Raw genomic sequence first — 14,126 nt, 5'->3', positions numbered from 1 at the left:
GTGTTCATCCAGCTCTACACCTTGTTATCTCTGAAGAAGTCAGGGATGCGACGGAATACTCCTCACTTGCCTGGATAAGTGAAATTCCAAGATGCTTGACACCATCCAGCCCACTTGAAAGGTTCCAGATCCACAGATATTCAAGCACTCCACCACTGGCACTCAGTAGCAGTAACATGTACTATCTGCAAGGAACACTGAAGAAATTCACCAAAGCTCCTTTGACAGCATCTTTCAAATCCACATCTACTTCCATCTAGAAGGACAAGGGCAGCAGATACATGGGAACACCACCACCTGCAAGTTCCCCTCCGAGCCACTCAATTGAAAATACATCACTGTTCCTTCGCTGGGTCCAAAATCCTGAAATTCCCTCCCACCACCATTGTGGCCCTACTTACAACACATGGGCTGCAGCAGTTCAAGAATACAGTTTAGCACCACCTTGTCAAGGGATGGGCAATAAATGCTGGCCCAGCTAGCAATGCCCATGTCCCATGAGTGAATAAAAAAGACCACGATGGCCCCCACAGACTGATCTTGAGTCCCAAACCATGAGCCACACACGCAGCTAGATTTTCACTTCATTTTAAGCTCTTGCAGTTGTTGCAATCATTATACATTCAACATCTTATATTTAGGCAGCGTCTTTAGCATCATGAACTATCCTAAGATGCTTCATAAAAATATCCCTACAATGTAGTAGCTTTTGTGTAATGTAGGTCCTACCCAATATAAAATTCAATAACTCCTTTAATCTAATACATGTCAGTGTACTGATGTTGCGTCTCTACCCATTAGAGTTTAGAAGAATAACAGGCATTCTTATTAAGATTCTGAGGGGATTTGACAGAGTGGATGCAGAGAGGAAGTTTCTCCTTGGGGGTGAGCCTAGAATCAGGGCAGGCAGGTTAAAAATTACGTATCTCCCACTTAACAGAGATGAGGTGAAATATTTTCTCTCAGAGGATTGTGGCTCTGGAATTCCCTTCCTCAGCAAGCAGTGGAGGCTGGGTCATTGATATTTTTAAGGCTTGGCGTGACTCTTGATAGACAGGGGAGTTAAAGGTTATGAGGGGCCAGTGGGAAAGTGAAGTTGAAACCACAATCATATCACATATGGTTTTATTGAATGTAAGAGCAGGCTTGAGGGCTGAATGGCCATCCACTGCTCCATGCTCAATAACCCTCATTGTTCAAATATTTGAATTGCACAGCATTGTGCCTCTGAAAGAACAGTCCATTTGGCCTTATAAATCGAACAACTTGTATCTTTTTAACATATTTCAAACTGTTTGGCAAAGGAGCTTGAGTCGTCAGCCACGGCGCAAGTATTTTTTTATTTCTGAGTCAGAAAGTCATGGGTTCAATTCTGATTCTGGAGATTTCAATGCATAATTTAAGCAGAACTTTAGTGCAGTACCGAGGAAGTGCTGCACTTCTGGAGGCTCTGATGCTCAAATGAAACACAGCAGGTAGATGGAAAAAAACTCATGGCAGCATTTAAAGTCAGGCTTTCTTCCCCTAAACTAATACGCACAAAACATAATCTGCTTTCCAGTGAATCATCCTCTCCTGATAATGTTAACTCTAGTTCTCTTTCCTGCCTGACCCGCTGGATATTTCCAATATTTTCTGTTTTTATCTGTGATTTCCAGCCAGGACAGTATTTTGCTAATTGAGTTGAAATGTGCATTTATTCCGCACGTTCTTTGTGGCCTTTTGGTTGCTGTGGTTGTTAATTTGTATCAGTGACTACACTTGAAAAAAATTATAGTTTTGTTGGCTATGAGTCATTTTGGAATGTCCTAAGGAAATGATCGACTTTGGATAAATCCAAGTTTCTTAATTCTCGATGAAAGTTCTTGTACTTGAAACAAAGGCCACCCTGACAATGAGATTCCTTCCAAGATTAAATGAGCAGCGAACAACCTGAAATGTCCAACAGATCAGGCACCTTTTCAGGTCATCGTTGTATAGAGTCCTTACTGTTCTAATGTGTCTGAGTGTACTAATCGTCTTCTGTGGTTTCTCTATTGATTGAGGAGTTCGATGCAGGATCAGTATGAATATTCGGAGCTGATACTTTATATTGCCATTGTTGATGCTGCGGGGGGGGGGGGCATCACAACTGTATCACCTATGGTTTTTTTATGGGCACATTGAACATTGCAATTTTGACATTGATGGTCCTCAAAAAGATGCTGAACCAAATTTAAGCATGTACCTTCAACTACACCGTTTTTAAGAGAAATGAGGGGGTATCTTACAGAAATCTATAAAATTCTAACAGAACTAGACAGGGCAAACATAGGAAGAATGTTTCTATGACCAGAGAGTCCAGAATCAGGGATCACACTTTAAGAGTGCGGATTAAGTCATTTAGGGCCAAGTTGAGGACAAATTTCTTCGCCCAGGGAGTAGAGCCTGTGGAATTCTCTGCCACTGAAAGTGATGGAGACCAAAATAATGAATACAGGGGTTAGATATAGTTCTTAGCGCTAAAGCTATCATGAGAGACAGTCCGCAATGCACAAATTTATTAGACTCTAAATTAGGATGCTCCTCCTTTATTTTCTATCAATCAGCTTGATGTGATTTGCCTTGAGACGGTTCCCCAAGGAGATGTGTCAGATAAAATTAGGGGTCGCTCTTAAGGGCAGAGATGAGAATTTTGTTTTTTTGTAAATGAATGTTGAATGGCTTTGGACAGCTCCACCTCAGAATTTGGTGGTGATGGGGACAATGAATATTTTTACACCAGAGGTGGACAGAATCTTGTTCAGTAGAGGACATAAAGGTTGTCAGGGACAGATGGGAATGCGAAACTCAATACACAAACATATTTACCACGATATTATCAAATGGCTGGGAGCAAAAGTATGCTATCAGCTTCTTGATCCTGCTCTATCATTTAATAAGATAAGGACAGTATAATGGTAGCCTCAAATCACGCTCTCATGTCCTGTAATGACTTTTCACTCCCTGGCTTAATAGAATATAACTCTGCTTCAAAAATATTTCAAGCGATCTGCTTTCCGTATGTTTTCAGGTTCCAAAAGACTCACAATCCTCTTAGTTAAATATTTCACCTTATCTCTGTTTTAAAAGAGACTAGCACTCGGTAATGATTGCTCATTTAGAGTCATACAGGACAGACACAGACCCTTCGATCCAACCAGTCCATGCTGACCATAATCCCAAACTAAACTAGTCCCACTAGCCTGCGCTTTGCATATATCCCTCCAAAGATTGCTTATTCATGTATTTATCTAAATGTCTTTTGAATGTTGAAACTGTACCTGCATCCACTACTTCTTCTGGAAGTTCATTCCACGCACAAACCACTCTGTGTGAAAAAATTTCCCCTCACGTCTTTTTTAAATCTTTCTCCTCTCACCTTAAAAATAAGCCCCCTAGTCTTGAAATCCCCGAACCAGGGAAAAGATATCTGCCATTCACCTTATCTATGCCCCTCGTGATTTTATAAATCTCTATAAGGTCAGGCTTCAACCTCCCATCCTCCAGTGAAAATAGTCCCAGCCTATCCAGCCTTTTCTTATAATTCAAACCATCTAACCCCGGCAACATCCTGGTAAATCTCTTCTGAACCCTCTCCAGCTTAATAATATCTTTCCTATAACAGGGCGAACAGAACTGGACACAGTATTCCAGAAGAGGCCTTCCTAACATCCTGTCCAACCTCAACATGATGTTCAGATAACCAAACAAGGCAATACCCCTAAGTCCAGTCAGCCTACAAGCAGAGGTTTCAAAATGTAACCATACAAGGCTTGTGAACAAAAACTTACAACCATCGTCAAGAATATCCAGGATCAGGCAAATTCTCCATGGGTCCTCAAGGATGCTAATTGATGTAGTCAGCATCTAGAAGAAAAAAGGATTAAAAACTGGATTCAGTGAACGAATCTTTTCTCAAACACAGTTAAGATCCTCACATGGATCCTATTAAACCTCTTACCAAGCAACCTTTAGGTGATATCCTCCCAGAACCACAACGAAGTCTAGGGTTAACTGTTGTCATGTTCGCGGGTTAGAACCCCAAGTACAATAGACAGTGATGGAGAACTTTGGAACAGTATCTACCACGACAGCAAACAATGGGCGGCACGGTGGCTCAGTGGTTAGCACTGATGCCTCACAGCACCAGGAACCCAGGTTTGATTCCAACCTTGGACCACTGTCTGTGTGGAGTTTGCACATTCTCCCTGTGTCAGCGTGGGTTTCCTCCGGGTGCTCCGGTTTCCTCCCACAGTCCAAAGACATGCGGATTAGGTGGATTGGCTATACTAAATTGCCCAGAGAGTCTATGGGTGTGTAAGTTAGGTGGATTAGCCATGGGAGATGTAGGATTACAGGGAGAGGGTGGGATGATGGATCCGGGTGGGATGCTCTTCGGAGGGGTGGTGTGCCGAATGGCCTGTTTCCACACTGTACGGATTCCAGGAACTTGAAGAAAAAGTGCAGATAGCAATATCAGGGCCTATTTCTTATCTATAGCTGCTGGTTATAGACCTAAGTAAAGTTTTGACAGTATAAGTTAACCTGGTCTACAGCACTTGCTGTCCAAGCTAGAATGTCTGAACAAGCTTGCGCTCGCTGACTGGTGGATATGGTTGTGATGTAAGACGTCTGTTGCCTTTCTGGTAGCAGCGTTGTTAAACAAGGATGTGGCGTAGCCTCCTCACTCTTCAATCTCTCCTTTGACACATGGCTGAAAGAATTCAGCAGCAACATGTCTGTAGGCATCAGCATTAAACTGTGTTCAAGGGAGCTCTTCAGTCTCTCTCGACTACGTCTCCATCATAGTCACAGAGGCAGTAATCAGAAAGTTTCTATATATAGGTGGCTGTGTCCTCGCTGCAAGGAAAATGCACAGACAATGGCAGACAAATTCCTGTTGTGAAAAGCACTCGTCTCCAAATCAGTCTCTCAAGAAAGAGGTTATATTTCAGTCAGCAGCAGTTACATGGTATGAAGCTCTGGATTAACAGCAAGATCAGCATTAACTTGGCTCAGTAGTAGCCCTGTCCATATGTAACAGGAGCACCTGAGCTGGGCTCGCACATGAGTACAGTGCTGAGGGAGCACCATAGTGTTGGAGGCATTGCCATTGTGAGGAAACATTTAAAATGAAGACCTGACTGCTTGCTCAGTCAGAAAGCAATAGATCTGATGTCACTTCCTTGAAGAACAACAAAATTTTCCTTGTAGCCTTTCTCAATATTCCACCCTCAAACATCAGCACATTAAACTATCATTCAGTAGATATTTTTTGTGGGACCTTGCAGAGCTCAAATTGGTTGCCATGTTAGCATCTGCAACAGTGGCTGAACATCAAAAATAATTTATCGGCTTTGTAGGTGGTCTCAAGGGTGTGGGAAACACTTTGCAAAATTTTTTTGACAGATTATAAGTTTGGTAATTTTCAGTTGTTTCTAACATCACAGTTGTTGCTGATAGTTGTGGCTAAGATAGATGTTGGCTATCAATAATGTAGGCAGTCCAGATACTTAGCATTTGTACAAATGAAAGGTTAAATTAACATGCTGGAATGATAGGAATTGAGTGATAATAAAAGACTACAATCCATTTAATGTGAAGGAATTGACGTAAAACATTAACCCTGTGTCTCTCCACAGATGCTGCCTTGGCTTGGTGAGTACCACAAAACAATTAGAGCACAGAAGGAGACTATTCAGCCCATTGTGTAAATGGTGGGTATATGAATGAATGGTGCATTCGATGCTAACGTTCCACCTTGTCCTCATAGCCCTGTACATTTCTCCGTTTCAGATAGTATCCAATTCCCTTGAATGTCTTGATTGAACCTGCCACCAAAGAGCACATTGCTGACCTTAATACAGCATGGAAATAGGCCCTTTGGCCCAATCTGGTCAATGCTGACCATGGTGCCTACTCAGCTAGTTCCAATTGCCCGCATTTGGTCCATATCCCTCTAAACCCTTCCTATCCATGTACCTATCCAAATGTTTATTAAATGTTGCTATGTACCATCCTCAACCACTTTCTCTGGCAGCCCACTCCATATATGCACCACTCTGCATGAAGAAGTTGTCCCTCAGGTCCTTCTTAAATCTATTGCCTCTCACCTTAAACCTATGCCTGTAGTTTTCAATTGCTCCATTCCTGGGAAAAAGACTATATGCATTCATCCTATCTATGCCCCTCATGATTTGATACACCTTAATAAGGTCACCCCTCATTCTCCTACACTCCAAAGAATAAAGCTCTATCCTGGTCAACCTCTTCCTGTAACTCAGGCCTACTAGTCCTGGCAATTTTTTCGTAAATCTTCTTTTCACACTTTCCAGTTTGACTATGTCTTTCCTATAACAGAGTGACCAAAACTGTACACAATACTCCAAGTGTGGCCTCACCAACAACTTATACAACTATAACATAACGTCACAACTCCTACACTCAATGCCTCGACTGATGAAGGCCAGCATGCCAAATGCCTTCTTCACCACCCTGTCTAGCTGTGATGCTGCTTTCAACGAACTATGCACTTGTACTCCTAGGTCCCTCTGTCCCACAAGGCTCCTCAGGACATTACCATTTACTGTTTAAGTCCTCCATTGGTTTGACTTTCCAAAGTGCAGCACCTCACACTTATCTGTATTGAATTGCGTTTGCCAACCCTCAGTTCACATCCCTATCTGATCAAGATCCTTCTGTAATTATGGATAACCTTCCTCGCTATCAACAATACCTTCTAATTTTGTATCATCCTCAAACTTACTAATCATACTTTGTACATTCACATCCAGATCATCTACGGAAATAACAAAGATCCCAGCACTGACCCCTGTGGCACAACCTTCAACCATCACCCTCTGCTTCCTTCCATCGATCCAACTTTGAATCCAATTAGCTAGCTTTCCCTGGATCCCATGCAACCTACCCTTCATGACTAACCTGCCATGTGGGAACTTGTCAAAGGCCTCACTAAAGTCCATACAGACAACATCCACTGCCCGACACTCATCTATCCTCCTGGTTACCTCTTCGAAAAACACTAAAAGATTTGTCAGACATGACTTCCCATGTACAACTCCATGCTGACTATCCCTATTCAGACCTTGACTATCCAAATGTTGGTTGATCCCTCAGTATCCTCTCCAATAACTTGTCTACCAATGATGTCAGGCTCACTGGCCTGTAGTTTCCTGGTTTGTCTTTGCTACCATTCTTAAGAAATGGAACAACATTAGCCACCCTCCAATCTTCTGGAACTTCACCAGTGGCTAAAGATGAAGCAGAAATCTCTGCAAGGGCCTCTGCAATTTCATCCCTAACCTCCCACATCATCCGAGGATGGACTTGATTAGGCCCATGCGATTTAACCACCTTAATGTGCTGTCCCTGGACCCTTGATATTGCACTTGCTGCATAAAAAGTTCGTTTGGGAACTTGTCATGTTCCATTGCTTCTTTTGTCAATTACCTTAAACCTACAACCTGTTCACTCTCTGTCCTTCAACCTATGCAAACAGCTTTTTCCAATTTACTCTGTCTAGGCCCCTTGCGATTTTGAATAGTTAACAATTTGAGTATTTCTAGTGCTTGCTTGCCTTTGTTTCAGATTTCCAGCACCTGCAGTATTTCTCTTTTGTCGTCAAGTTACAATCCGTCCATGACAGGTACATAATACAATGATAATGGAGTTACTGATTATACCTATCAAACAATCCCCATTAGCCAGCAAGAGACCCAGGAAGTTAGGACAAAGCAACAATCCAGTGATGGAACAGCTTTGGAACTATAAGCCCAAAGTCAACCGCTTCTCCCATTCACACCACATCCACATCTTGTCTAAAATGACTCAGAAACTGATCCAAATATGTTCTTTCCACATTGACATCTGTTTTTTTTGTAGCTGAATGTTCATCAGAATGATCAACTGAGAAACGGAATGGCAAATCATAAATGTGTCTTTACTCTCCAATATAAAGGGCTTGTTGTTAATTATTTCCAACATTTTCATCTGTTTCCTCATCTGGATTTCAATGTAGAATTGTTAAAATCTCTGCTATTCACCGCTACTGAACAAAAGTCTTGCACTGTGGGTTTTTTTTAATAAAAAAAAAATTCTATAGCCTTTCAGGACCCAAAATGCTTTACAACCAATGATGCACTTTTGAATTCATTGCTGTAATATAGGAAATGCAACCAATTTGCACACAGTTAACTTGCTCAAGTGGCAATGTGATGGTGACCATGTAATCTGTTCCTAGTGGTGTTCAGCAAGTGCTAAATATTACGCAGTATATCAGGGAAAGTGTTTCTGCTCTCTTTCAATGTAGCATCTTGAGACAGACTCATAGAATCATACAGCATAGAGACAGACCCTTTGATCCAACCAGTCCATGCCATGTTCCCAAACAAAACTAGTCCCACTTGCCTGTGCTTGGCCCATATCCCTCCAAACCTTTCCTATTTATGAACTTATCCAAATCTCTTTTAAATGTTGTAACTGTACCTGCATCCACCACTTCCTCTGGCAGTTCGTTCCACATATGAACCATTCTCTGTGTAAGAAAGTTGCCCCTGATGTCCTTTTGAAATCTTTCTCTTCTCACCTTGAAAATATTCCCCCTAGATTTAAACTCCCCCACCCTAGGGAAAAGACCTTTGTCATTTACCCTATCTACTCCCGTAATAATTTTATAAACATCTATATGGTCACCCCTTAACCTCCTATGCTTCAGTGAAAATGACCTTTTGCATCCAATTTTTCACTCCAATATGAAACTGAATCACATAGTGAGCTTGGTTTAATTTATAGCTATTTTATTGCCATATCAGAAAGTCATAGGCTCAGGCCGCAATGTGGAGTCAAACACATAATACAGGCTTCTGAAAGCAAAATACTGTGGATGCTGGAAATCTGAAAAGAAAATAGAAAATGCTGGAGAAAAAAAGGTTCGCATTGTTGTGTGTGTAAGAACTTGCTGTGTGCAAGATGGCATTCTACATTACAATGGTGACAAAACAGCTATAAAAGTCCTTTATTGTTGGTAAAGTACTTTTAGGCATCTTGAAGTCATGACAAGTGCTACAGAAATGGAAATTTCTCTGCCTTCATTTTACTGGTAGAATGCAGTGTGATTGGCCTGACACAATCATGCCAAGTTACAAATAACCATTGTGCACATGTGCAAATTTAATCTGATTCAAGAGAGAAAAAATATAACTGGCTTTTCTTCTCAACAAAGACACTTGGAATCACACAAATCCCCAGCAAGAGCTCTTGTGGATTAATGGTTTGCTTTCAATAAGGACTACTTTTGGACTTCTGAAAACTTTTCAGTTCCTGCCAGGAGGTAGAAGGGGCTAGAAGAAAACAGACAGACATTCAAAACAAAATCTTGTTCACAGTGAAGTGTTGCAATGAATGTAGCAATCTACATCACAGACCTTGTAATGCTGTTGCTTCTGTCATCCAAACAATACAGCGATAGATCACAGGCTCTGGTGGGAACAATTACTCTGATCACAATGTGTAACAATATCATAACTAAAAACGTAGGCCCAGTCTCTTACAGTGCACACAGAGACCAGAGGTTATCTCTCCAGATTGGTTTTAAAGTCATTATTGTTCCCATTGTTGGAATGATTAAGCACCAGAGAGCACAGAGTTAAGGAAATCGGCTAAAGAAATTATTATGAAATAAGAATTTTTTTTTGTGCACAGCACTTGGTTATGACTTGGGGAATTCACTGTCTGGGAGTGTGGTGCAGGCAGATAGAATCATGGCATTCAAAAGGAAATTGATTATCTGAAAAAAAAATTTGCAGGGTTACGGCCAAAAGGTATAAGATTGACGTCAGGTGATTTGAATTTGCAGAGTATTTGCAGAGTTTAGGGTGGCTCAGTGGTTAACACAGCTGCCTCACATCACCAGGAACATGGGTTTGATTCCAACCTTGGGTGCCTGTCTGCATGGAGTTTGCATGTTCTCCCCGTGTCTGCGTGGGTTTCCTCCAGGTGCTCTAATTTCTTCCCACAGTCCAAAGCTGTGTAGGTTAGGTAGATTAGCCACACTAAATATTGTCCCATAGTTTTCAGGGATTTGCAGGCTAGGTAGGTTAGCCATGGTAACAGGGATGGAGTGGCGGAGTGGATCTGGGTGGGATGCTCTTTGGAGGATCAATGCAGACTTGATAGGCCTAATGGCCTTTTCCTGTACTGTAGAGATTCTATGAGAAGCAGAATGTTGGGCTGAATCTTATAACAAAGTCTAATAACCCATCTTGGACCTGTTGGATTAAAAGAATACTTGGTCCAAAGAGCTGATGCAATTACAACTGATTTCTATTCGATTTGCCTGTATGTGTTTCTTAACAATGGGGTCAATCTTGCTTACAATGTGGAGCACCTTTAATATGTCTTGTGTCTGGAAATCAGGACAGTGCATCTGGTACAAAGTCCCTCCCAACAATACTGATAGTCAGCAATTTCGACACAGTACAGAAAAGTGGAATGATAATGATGGAATTTGCAAAACCTTTTAGAACTAAGTATTAGCATTACAAAATCTACCTCTTTAACCCTAGTTCCTTTAACTACTGAAAGTGTCTAGCACACGGAACAGATTTCAAAAAGAATTATAAAGTATTGTGCAAATGCAACTTCTTTTTCCTTTGTTCCTCTCGGATTTCACAAAGTCCCAACCACAAAGTAGGAAACAGACTGGAGCCAGTGCTATCTTTCTGATTCAATGATGAAGTGAGACTCGGTCTGCACATTGGCAGAAATATAAAGAAAGTCCCATGATACTATTTGAGAGCAGGGAATCTGTTTGGCCACACTTCTCTCATAACGAAAAAACAAATGATCAGCTTTTTATTGACTTTCTCTCTGCGGTGTGTCTCTATTTGCAAATTGTTGCTGAGATATCCTAAAACACCAACAGTGACTGTGTTTCAAAAGTAATTCACTGTGGCTTTATCTGGCTTTTTGGGACTTATTAAAGAAATGATATAATGCTTTATCAATGCCATTTATTTCTCTGCCCACTGTGTTCTGCTTGTGTATTTAAAATTATAAAGCAGGGGAAAGTGCTAAACCTGCAGGCATATGCAGGGAGGAAGATGGAGAAAGGGATAAGATATTGGAGTTATTCAGTTCCTTGAGGCTGCTCACCTCTCAATGAGATCGCAGCTCATCTCTGCCTGAATGCCACTTTCCTGCTCTATCAACATATCCCATTATGCCATTAATCGATAGAAATGCCTTGGACATGGTCAATGACCAAGTCTCAAATAATCTACCACTTATTCTGAGATGATGTGCTGTTTTTTAGATTTAGAATCCCTACAGCATGGAAGCAGGCCATTTCACCCACTGAGTCCACACTGATCCTCTGAAGAGCATCCCACACAGACCCACCCCCATCTCTGTAGTCCTGCATTTTCTTGGCCAATCCACCTGGCCTGCACATTCCTGAACACTATGGGGCGATTTAGCATGGCTAATCCACCTAATCTCCACATCTTTGGACTGTGGGAGGAAACCGGAGCACCCAGAGGAAACCCACACAGACACGGGGAGAATGTGCAAACTCCACACAAACAGTAACCCGAGGGTGGAATCAAACCTGGGTCCCTGGCACTGTGAGGCAGCAGTCCTAAACACTGAGCTACCATGTTGCCCTTAAATTTATTAGCCATGTGAAGCATTTTAATTACATCGACCCTGACCCACCCATTAGAATTTTGTACGTTTCAATGAGTTCATCCCCTCATTCTTTGAAGCTCTAGGCAATGCAGGTCCAGTTTCCTCAATTTTCCTTCTGCCACTGCAGGGATTAATCAGGTGAAACAAAATCAAAAATAGAATGGGCTGGAGAAACTTTGAGTTCTGATGCAGGGCCACTGCACCATGTGGGGCTGCAAAGTGGTTCAGTGGTTAGCACTGCTGCCTCACAGTACTAGGGAGCCAGGTTCAATTCTAGCTGTGGGTAATTGTCTGTGTGGAATTTGCATATTCCCCCTGCGTCTGTGTGGGTTTCTCCTGGGTGTTCTGGTTTCCTCCCACAGTCCAAAGATGGGCAGGTTAGGTGGATTGGCCATGGGAAATGCAGGGGATAGGATGAATCTAGGTGGGATGTTCTTTGGAGAGTCAGTGTGGACTTGCTGGGCTGAATGGCCTGTTTCCACACCACAGGGATTCTATGGAGCATTAACTCTGTTTTCAATCCACAGAGTTTCTCTAGCACTTTGTTTTTGTTTCAGATTTCCAGCATCCACAGGTCTTTATTTTAAAATTAATCTGCTGAACCTCTATTGCACAATTTCTATGGCATGTATATCCTTCTTTAGATAAGGGTGTCAATACTGTACAAAATACTCCAGGTGCCTGTTGCAAAACTCTACATAACTGCAGCAAGACATCTTTCTCCTGTGGTCATACTCCCTTGCAATGAGGGCCAACAGACTATTTGCTAGATTTTGATGATTAGCGAACAAGGGCACCCAGATCCCTTTCGACACTCAGATGTCCCAACTTCTCACACTTTCAGAAATAGTCTCCCTTTCCATCATATTTCTACCAAAGTGAACAACTTCAAACTTATTCACATTATATTGCATCTGCCATGTTCTAGCCCATTCACTCGGCCTGTTCAAGTCCTCTTGGAGCTTCCTTGTGCCTTCCTCCCAACTTAAGTTCCCACCCACTTTGGTGTCATTGACAAATTTGAAAATATTACAATTGGTCCCCACAACCATATTATTTATACAGATTGTGAACACATGGTCCTCCAGCACTGACTCTTGTGGTATCTCCCTAATTACAGCCTGTCATTTTAATTGTCTTAGTTTTTACTCAAGTCTATTGATTGCCAACTTAAAAATGCTTAACAAATAAGCATCCATGGTTTTGTGCAGTAGGGAATTCCAAAGGCTCGTAACTCTTCAAGGGAAGACATTTCTTCTCATCTCAGTCGGACCAGATAACTCCCTATCCCTAAATTGTGATCTCTAGTTCTTCCCTTCACAGCATGTGAGACATTCTTCTAAGATCTATCCTGTGAGACTTTTTAGGGTTTTATGTGTTTTAAATAAATTAACTCATTAATTTAAACTCTTGGATAAATAGACTACATTTACATTAATGTCTCCTCATAAACCATACCTTTATAATCGGAACCAGTCTGCTGAACCTTCACCATACTTTCTCTAAGGCAAGTTCCTTAGGAACAGAGACCAGAACTGTGCACAGTATTTCAGGTGGGGTCTCACTAGCTCCCCCTGCAATTTGAATGAGATTTTTACTTTTATACTGTAAATATATTGCAATGAATGTTGACTTGTCTTTGGTTTGATGGGGTGGTGTTAAGTATTGGGCAGCGGTACAATAAGCTTGCTTCAAATATGAACTACTGAGAGTTAAACTCATAGAGATCAGTTGATGTTACCTGCGATTGTGAATTCCTGAGATTCCTTCAATTCTAAATTGAAGGAAACAAAGCCCCAGAATGGTAAAAACCTTCAGTCAGCGGGTGGGTCAAAGTCTGCACTCTTGAAGCACCAGCTGCAATGCACCAGCTTTACTAATTGCCGGCATGAGGGGATAGCTCTGTAGTTGAAAATGTGACACAGAGCTATTGAAGGAGGTATAACCAGGAAATTTATCGCATAGCAGGAGACCATTCAACTCACCATGCCTATGTTTGCAAATTTATTGGGGATATTAGGACTAGTCGAAGACGTAGATTTTAACAAAGATCTGAAATGAAGATTGAGAGGGGCAAAGAGTTGGAGAGTTGTAAGCAATGCAAAGGTACTGGAAGGTAATTTCAATCAAACATTGTTTGAGGCAAGACCTGGAAATTGCAGAAGATGGTAGAGCTGTAGCAGGCTACAGAGATAGATAAAGGCAATGCTATGTAAGGATTTGAAAACAAGGATGAGAATGTAAAATCAAGGCATTGACATGCCAAAAGCCAATGTAGTTCAGTGATCACACGGGAGATAGATGAATGGGATTTAGTGACAGTTAGGGTACATGAACACACACACACACAATACACACACACACACACACACACACACACACACACACACACACACACA

At 41.6% G+C, this 14,126-nt stretch overlaps 1 protein-coding gene across 2 annotated transcripts in view; it reads right to left on the bottom strand.

The window, feature by feature from the left end:
- Positions 1 to 14,126, bottom strand: part of LOC109911907 (P2Y purinoceptor 1-like) — a 25,816-nt gene that overhangs the window by 9,605 nt on the left and 2,085 nt on the right. Inside the window, exon 2 of one of the 2 annotated variants that reach the window (XM_048604822.1) lies at positions 3,813 to 3,888. The gene's annotated coding sequence lies outside the window, so the exon portion shown is untranslated. The remainder of the gene's footprint in view (positions 1 to 3,812; positions 3,889 to 14,126) is intronic. The other variant, XM_048604823.1, reaches the window with a different exon arrangement.

The sequence above is a fragment of the Rhincodon typus genome, chromosome 13 (genome assembly GCF_021869965.1).
Source record: "Rhincodon typus isolate 14 chromosome 13, sRhiTyp1.1, whole genome shotgun sequence".
Lineage (NCBI taxonomy): Eukaryota > Metazoa > Chordata > Chondrichthyes > Orectolobiformes > Rhincodontidae > Rhincodon > Rhincodon typus.
The sequence above is the reverse complement of the archived record's forward strand: the minus strand, read 5'-3'. Positions and strand labels throughout refer to the sequence as shown.